The sequence below is a fragment of the Cetorhinus maximus genome, chromosome 18 (assembly GCF_964194155.1).
Source record: "Cetorhinus maximus chromosome 18, sCetMax3.hap1.1, whole genome shotgun sequence".
Lineage (NCBI taxonomy): Eukaryota > Metazoa > Chordata > Chondrichthyes > Lamniformes > Cetorhinidae > Cetorhinus > Cetorhinus maximus.
Genome location: NC_135896.1, coordinates 97,635,111 through 97,644,173, shown reverse-complemented (window position 1 = coordinate 97,644,173; position 9,063 = coordinate 97,635,111). Strand labels below are relative to the sequence as shown.

Genomic DNA, 9,063 nt, shown 5'->3' with positions numbered 1-9,063 from the left:
ATTTTTTAAAAAAGTCACTCCTACGATAGAGATCAAGAAAGAAAGCGGGTACAATGGAAGTCAAAATTGGGTATGAGCAGGGACAGGGGAGATTTCTCATGGTTCAAGTAAAAAGAAAACAGGTATGAAACTTGGTGTAGAAAGACTGAATCAAAGGTAGTAGAACCAGCAGACAGAAACTAATGTACTGGGAAGATAATAAAAAGGTGTGAAATATAAAAGACCATTCACCTTATTAAGCTGATTTCATCTGAAGGATTAGGTTGCAAGGTAACTTGATACATTGATATTTTTCCAGCCCCATCACTGAAATTCCATTGATCATTATCTCATCCAAGATTTATATTTATACCTAACTTGTACCTTCTTATAGCAGAAATCTATCAAGCTTCACTTAAAAAAAAACACTATCGTCTCAGTATTTATTGTGCAGGCTAGTAAATTATTCTGCAAGTCTGTAACTTTAAAGCAGCAGAAGGTATTTCTGTAATTCTGTGGTTTAGTGATGTTAGTTTGCCCTTTCATCCCACACTATAGATTTAGTTCAAATATTTTTCATTACATTTGATCCCCTCCCACTATAATAGTGATGTAGATCTTGTACCACAGGGAAAGTAACCAGTAGGGGTGAAGGTGAAAAAAATTCTGGGCCAAATGGGACCACTTTCAGTTAATTCATCAATAACCGAGTTTATGTCATTGGATTAACCTATCTTTCTGAAAAGCACTCTTTTCACATTCCACGATGCCATTTACCATATCTTGTTTTGCTTCCTTGACATCATGGCAGTTAGCTAGGAAGTTGATTTAGTCTGTGGTTAGAACCACAGCAATGTAGGTAAGAATGTTTTTTAAGGTTCTTGACAGATGACTAATGGGGCTTTCTGTGTACTCTTGTAGGAAGTCGAATTCCTGGCAGTACAATGGACAAGGGGATTCATGGCAAGATATTATTTCTTAACAATTTGAACTGCGAATGATTCAAATACATAACACAATGGAACTTGCGTAATGTGGACACAATGACATTTTACTTAGAATGATAAAGTTCCAAGCTCACATTTCACTTTGCATCTATTTAGATGGAATAACACTCCGCTCTAACTATATCAACACATTCTTCTGTCGGCATTAATTATCCTGGTTTTAGGCGCTTGCAGTTGTTGAATTCAACCTAGGGATCAATGGAAACTGATAACACCAGTTAAAAAGAATGTAATTTCTGTGTGCACACAATGAATATGTCATTTCACTTTAAAAAAAAACTCAGTCAAATTTAGTTGCAGGAAATATTGATTATACCTTGCTCTGTGTAAGAAAAACAAGAGATGCATCTGTTTTTAATGTAAATTTATAACTCATTAACTGAATTGTGGGAACGGACGTGTCGATTTTAACCCACTCCAACAGGTGCAATGCTAGGAGTGTTAATATGGGCATCTTGCCATCTTGTTTGTGCATGCACAGTGGCTACAACTATTTTGCCACTTGTTAGCACTTAGGCAGTCCAGTCACCTGCCCGCTTTAGATGGCATGATTATTTCAATATTTAAATAGGAGTTCATGCATATAGGAACCCATTGTGATTTTAACAGAATATAGCAAGAGGGGCTGAGTGCAGGAGTGGCCCAGGAAACTAAGTGGTACAGAAAGCAGGCGGAGATAAAAGGGCATTTAGGTGGATTATAATGAACCGCTGGATCAAGTTGGGAGCAGGCTTTCTTGGCTTCTTTGAAGCACTTGCAGGCTCCTACATTTTGTGGGTCTTTATGGACAATGACAGCACCTCTTGTAGCACTTAACTGAGTGGTGAAGGAAGGAGATCATCATCAGCAGCAGCAGAAAGAGAAACAGCAGAGAGGCCAAGAGGTTGCACAGGAAGCTGCAGGGAGAACGACAGGATGGATTGGGCAGGGCCGGGTGGTGAAGGTATCCTCCAAGCTGGGCCCACAGAACCCAGTCACTTAGCTCAATGCGGGACAATGTTTGAGGAGCTCCTGGTTCAGCTGCAGCATTGAGCCCAGACGAGGGCTCTGCCATGAGATACAGCAAGGATGATCCCTCTGGCGACCAGGCCTGCAGCCTACAATGGAAGTGCAGTTCCTGTGGTCTTCAGGCTCTGAATTTTTGGGGTTGAGCCATTGCAGACTGCAACAGGTGACAGGGCACACACCCTCCGAAAGGTCAGTACTCACAGAAATTTCCTCCATAACAGCAGAAATAGTCTTACCACCTTCTGCCAAGAACTGGGGGTTAGAGGTTGTAATCATGTCACCACATGGGGGGCTTCCCCCTGAGTTACTGGGATCTATAAACACAAAATACAAAGTGCAGGTAAGATTAGTGCAAAAATTCAACCAATGTGATTCAAAGGAATTTGGTTTTACCTGAACCTTTCCGAACTAACCCAAATTTGGAGTGCATTAATTTTCTAATTCAAGATTTCAATGTGGTGCTGTACTCAATTATTTCACAAAAACAGTACATTTAAGCGTGCTTTTTAAAGTTGCTACTGACTGAGCAGCGAAGGTGAGTGGGGTAGCAGGGTAAACTGGTACTGCTCAGTTTGATTTTGTTGAGACTGAAGATGAATATCAGTATGAAATGCCAAAACAAACCAACCACATTCTTATGGAAGATCTATGCTTGACTGTTATATCTGCCACTGTATTAACAGCCTAGAACACAACATCCCTTTTACCACCACACGAACAACATCATCTCCAGGCTCTTCTGCATCCCCCTTTGGAATACCCAGGTTGTTACAGGTCATGTCAGGAGAATAATACTGGTGTGTGCCTGCTCTCCAGAGGAGGTGCTGCAGTGCTGCCATTCTACGATAGATCATTGTGCCTGCATTTTTCCAAGAGGTCTGAGCAGTGTGTTGATGGCTGCTCTGTGACCAGGGTTACCCATCAACTACCCACTTGATGAGCAGCTCGAACTGTCAGAGAGCACCAGTGATTCACTCGAACCCCCCTGTTTCTAATAACCCCCTCCCAAACCCTGTCAATCTCACCCAGCCTCTCCATGACAATATGTCCGAGGTTAAAATCAACCCAGAGTAGTTTGGGTCAGGCAATTCCTGAGGTTGCATTGACAGAATGGGAAAATAAACGATGATGTTGCTAGAATAGTATTTCTCTCCTGCCTCTAATAGCTGAAGAGCCACTTAACCATATACAAATGTTGGAAAGTTCAATAATGCACTTGTGAAATCTGCTAGTTTTAAACCAAACAACTTAATATCAAGTTTTGCTTTGTTGACCTCTGCCATTGAGAGACACAAATCGATTTCCGATATGGTAAAATGGCACCTCACTGTACAACTGAGGAAATAAAGGCGCCAAGAGGTCAAATCTCAGGAAGGGTTTGCAAAAATGACATGATTTAGCAAAGTACTACAAAGGATATTGCAGAGTATATGAAGACATGCTTTGACTATGGGTCACTTTGCTCGTGAACCGGTTGCATGTTTAACTGTCGGCAGTCAAGCCCATTACAACATACAGCAGACGCAGAAACCGATATGAAATGAAGCACATACTATTTATTTACACAAACAACAGGGCATTAACATGATGTGTGCTTCCCCAGACAGACCCTATTCTAGGCTAACATTTACATGGTAGCCCACGCTCCACAGCTATTGGGTCTTGCAGTCACGTGGTCAATCTGCTCACAGCCTCTTAAAGGTGTACTACACCTCAGATTGCCACAAGGCAATAGAAAGTAATGGTGTTAAATATGTGTGGAAGATTGCTGTACTGACATAGAAAAGGTGACTGAGACTGTAGAAAATTTCAGGGTTATTCAAATTAAGCATGCAGTAAAGGGGAAATTTATTTACTGCAGGACTAAACTTCTGTGGGGCAGAGCACCCTGGGATAAAGGTTATATCTGTTACGTCTATTTTATGGATGTAAAAAGGGCTTGACAATTTTGGAGACTAAGGGCAGCTGCAAGGCACCTAATGCCTGTTCTAGACTGACTGCATGAGCACCTGAAAAATTGCCTGACGCAACTTCAAACAGCAAACATTGGCATCAAGGATGTGCGAAATATGCTTTCTTCATATGGAATGAATGTGAGTTCTATGAGTTGTTGTGGATGCAGAAGAGCCCGGAGATGAAGTTGTACGTGTGGTGGTAAAAGGGATGTTGTGTTCTGGACTGTTAATGCAGTGACAGATATAACAGTCAAGAATAGATCTCCTACCAGACAGTGGTCGGTTACACAAAGTGAAAGTGAAGTAGGGAATCAGAGTGGTTTAGGGAGGGAATACCAATGCTTTAGGCCTAGGCAGCTAAGGCATGACTGCCATTGCCGGAGTGCCTAAAATCGGGGATGCTCAAGAGGCCAGGACTGGAGGAGTGTTGGTATTTTGGAGGATTGTAGGACTGGAGGAGGTTACAGAGATAGGAAGGGATGAGGACATGGAGGGATTTGCAAACAAGGGTGAGAATTTTACAACCAAGGCATTGCCAAATGGGGCGCCAATGTAGATCAGAGAGCATAGGATTGACAGGCGAGCCGGACACAGAGGAAATTAGGATACAGAGGCAGAGCTTTGGATGAGCTGAAGTTTACAGATAGTACAAGGTGGGAGACCAGCCAAAACAGCATGTTCAGCCTATAATGTCAGTCTTCATTGGAAGTAAAATCAAAAAAAAACAATTTAATTTGGGCCACTCTCATTCACCTCTTTGCCAAATAAAGAGCTTCATTGGTAGATGAGTAACTGGAGTCTGCCTGCCTGTCTTTTTATGTAGGGAATCTGAAGGAAAGAGGAGTTAGGGATTTGGCATCAGATGTGAGAGCAGCTGAAAGACAGTACATCACACAGTAGTTGCACTACAAATGCAAGCTGTGCAAAACCATCTTTTAATTCCCAAATTTTCAAAAGAGGCAATACTTTTCTCACAGTGCTGCTTTTGCTGACCAGTGAACAGGAATCTCCGGCTGTATTGAATTATGTGCAATAAAAGCAGAAAATACTGGAAGCACTCAGCAGGTCAGGGAGCATCTGGGGAGAGAGAAACAGAGTTAATGTTTCCGATCAATGACCCTTCAGAGTCCTGATGAAAGGTCATCGACCCGAACTGTTAACTCAGTTTCTCGCTCCACAGATGCTGCCTGGCCTGCTGAGTGTTTCCAGTTTACTTCTGCTTTTATATCCGGCATCTACGGTTTTACTGCCTATGTTTCATTGAATTGTTTGTGCTGAGGCTCTATTTTCCTTGCTCTAAGCATGGTTCAAATTGGCATTATAACTTGGTGCTGTCCACTCACATCAGCGCCTGCAGCAATACGGGCATCAATATCATCCTGTCGACTAACCTCCTAGATGGGTTCAACTGGGTTTTATCCATGGGAAGGGTTTGTTGGAGGCAAATCTCTTACAACACTGCGGCTTTCTTGCTTCTATTCTTGTGCATTGACCTTTCTTTTCCACTGAGCAGCATTTACTGCTTGCTTTATAAAGTAAACCAACGCAGCAGATGAAAGGTTTATATTGAACACATGCCTAAGAGCTGGCATAAAGAATATAGGTAATCAATTCATTCAAATTGAAAGTTGAAAATAATGGAAACATCTATTGACAGACAGTCAGTTTTTAGGATTATATTTGCTAAATGATGTCACAATATTTTTATCAACTATCTTTTTCCTCAATGTGGCAGGGCGCTAAGGACTGCACCATTTTGGTTTTAAACCTTTTTAAAAATTATATAAACGATATTGCTTACTCAGTTATTTTTTTGCACACCATTACCCGAATGAACAATTGCAAGACAGGGTAGGCCTGTGAAGACAGGACAACAGGCAGTAGTTCTCTGGGTTTGCGATGAGAGCCTTTAGTAGCCTGTGATGTCAATCACCTCATTATAAAACTAGTAATCTGCAGGAAGCCTGGCATTGAAAGGTACAGCACATCCCATAACACCCTGCCCTGACTGAGATGATTGCAGCTTTTTCTTAAAAGTGATTATTAAGAGACTGAAGAGCACAACTGAATGCTTTATGAATATTTCATGTAAATGCGAACACCAAGAGGAAATAGCACTTACTGAAGGGGCTCCTTGATTGATACAGGAGAGGCACTAAACACCTTGATTTCGAAGGGTTTTAAACTCCTGTTTTCTCAATGACTGTTTCAAGGGCTTCAGTTAATGGCGAAATAAAGTTGCATTGAGGTGAAGAGCTCTTCATTACCAGCCAGCATCAAACAAAAGCGTGGGTATAAAACTTGCTCCAATGAATCCAAACACAAAGGGTTCGGCATTGCTTTGGGAAAAGGTCCACAGAAATCAAATAAAGCAGTTAGGGACTTTCTGTGTTGAACTAACCATCATTTTATCTTTGTATGACCTATTCTGTTTATTAACTGTTCTCCTCATGGTATACAGACAGGATTGGTGTGAATGGGCAAGACCAGTTTTATCTGCAACGATGTGTGAAGTGTGTAAGGAAACATCTTTTCTCGCACAGCTTATCTTCCCCAGTGACCACTGATGTGTGCTCTTGTAAATATACACATCTTTGTTGAAGTCTGCCTTGAAACTCTTTAATAAGGTGACCTTGAAATACGAGCAGTTTTGGTTTTGAGGAAATTAGCAGCAAAGTGTATTTCGATATTGTTAGATGGGCGTGAACTGCCAATCAAAATAATCAGTACTGCGGCCTGCTTCATTGTCTAAATCTCTCATGCAGCCTGTCATAGTGTCATTTCAGGCTTAACAAGGAGACCTTTTAAAAGGTCTCACAGACAAGAGAAATGTGTGCCTTGCTGAAGACCTCCCAAGCCTTTGCAGACTACAAGTCTCAGAGCATGATAACCCTTTGCAACTGACAGTTTCTTTGCCTGCAGTTATCATCTCCTTGTTTTTACCTGTTGTACATTGATCAAATACTAAACTAAAATGCCCAAATTAAATTTGCCATTTTCGCCTAATAGTAGAATACAAAAGGGTTAGCCTGGAATCCACTCTAACTGGGATTAAAATGATCAGCTTGAGCACAAAAAGAAGCAACTTGATATTTAAAAAAGTCTTAAAAGTGCAGTTTCAGCCTCTCTGGCAAAATGCATAGACAGAGGCAAGATTTTGAGGTATAATTTTATAATCAGTAATTATATAGGCGATAGTAAATGTTTTCACAAGTATTTATTTTCTCGCAAGGTGAAAGGAGTGCTATTTTCATGCATTGTGATTTTGTTATAATAAGGGCGCAGGAACGAAAATAACTGTGCACTGACTATGTATGACCAGTATTCAATTATTGGTGCATTAATGAGACGCAAAATAGGTTCTTTTACAAGGAAATTTGTCATCTTCTACCATTTTGAGGCGTATTTGCCATAATTGTTAGGTCACAGTGTCACCTTTCACAATATGATTGGATTTTCCTACTTTTTTGAATATTCAGGAACTGCTATTGTTGCATGTGTAAAATGTACATAATGCGGGTTGTAAGAGAATTCTAGTGTTCTACTGATGCTGGACTTTGAGCTCCTTTCAGGGGGAAAGCACACAGGTCATGGATCTGTGCATGCGGCTGAATTTTGATCAGCTGCTTAGAAGGAAATTGGCTGGTTTATGTCTGTGCAGATTCAAAGGCTTATGTATATGAGATAAAATAAAGTGACTGAAGATCAATGGCCATTTGGAGAAAGAGATGTTGGACATAGTGGTAAACATTTGCATCTGAGGTTTCAGTAGATCAGATGAAGGAACAAGATTTAGCTTTGCTGTGTAAATGCACTGGACACTTTGAGAATAAGTGATGACCCATATTAAACTCAAGGCAGAAGTAGAAGAGGACTTTTACATAAGATGTCATTGGGATTTTCAAAGTCTTCTCAGTGCTGGATGTGACAGATAACTGAGACAGATTAATGAATGGCCGCCTCACTTGGTCCTCAAGCCTGCAGCAGCGCTGGTCTCCTTGGGCAGCAGCACGGCCTGGATATTAGGCAGCACCCCGCCCTGAGCGATGGTCACCCCTCCCAGCAGCTTGTTGAGCTCCTCGTCGTTGCGGACTGCCAGCTGCAGGTGTCTGGGGGTGATGCGGGTCTTCTTGTTGTCCCGGGCCGCGTTACCAGCCAGCTCGAGGATTTCAGCCATCAGATACTCAAGCACAGCAGCCAGATAGACCGGGGCTCCGGCACCCACACGCTCAGCATAGGTGCCTTTTCTCAGCAGCCTGTGAAAACGGCCTAACGGAAATGGGAGAAGCGAGACTTGGCCTTGGCCCAAGCTTTCCCACTGGCCTTCCCTCTTCCAGACATTATAACAACCTCACCAGCTCTTTTGCAATGGACTTAGATCCTGTGTGTGTGCAACTCTCGCCGTGAAACTCTCAATTGTGAGATTCGTCATAGTTATCGTTAATGCACCAGAATAGACTCGGTATTTGTGACATTGAAGGATTTATAGAATTGTTGATTCTGACACCCTGTCCTTCAAAACCACGTTGGGTTGTGTTACTGCGCTAGAAGCTGAGTGATTTCAGTGCAAGAAGTAGGCAATGGCAGTGCTCAACAATGTGGAGTTAAGAAGAGAACTGTTAGATATGAAACATAGGTTTCTGCGGGAATAATCAAATGAATGCACTGTTTCTAATTCCATTCCCACTATAGCTGGGCAAAAATTATCCCCTTATTCTATCTTGCTCGTGCCTCCACACAAACTTTCATGTTAAGTCATGCACAATTGTGCTCAACTTTTATCTTGCTGCTGAGTTGTTATTTTTGTGGTTTGACACTAAAGTCTGGTCCTTTTCTACACCAGCTTACTCACACATTGCTCAATACTGGGGAGAATAGCATATGTGTGTTGACATGAGAAACAAGTGTCATTTAGGTTATTATTACCCCTCACCCCAATCCTGTCCCCCCTCACCCCTGCCCTTTAGTTCAATTTCTTTTAAATAAACTATCTACCCTATCTAAACTTTGTTCCTGCACAATTTGCCACATTTTGCGGCGACCTGATCCTGCATGCCACCCAGCTCTGATCTTTGTGAGATTACATGTGGTGTCTTCATGAAAAAAAAAACATT

At 41.7% G+C, this 9,063-nt stretch overlaps 1 pseudogene; it reads right to left on the bottom strand.

Moving 5' to 3' along the window:
• Nucleotides 1–7,910: 7,910 nt before the first annotated feature.
• On the bottom strand, nucleotides 7,911–8,290 carry LOC144693519 (histone H2AX-like; annotated as a pseudogene).
• Nucleotides 8,291–9,063: the final 773 nt, after the last annotated feature.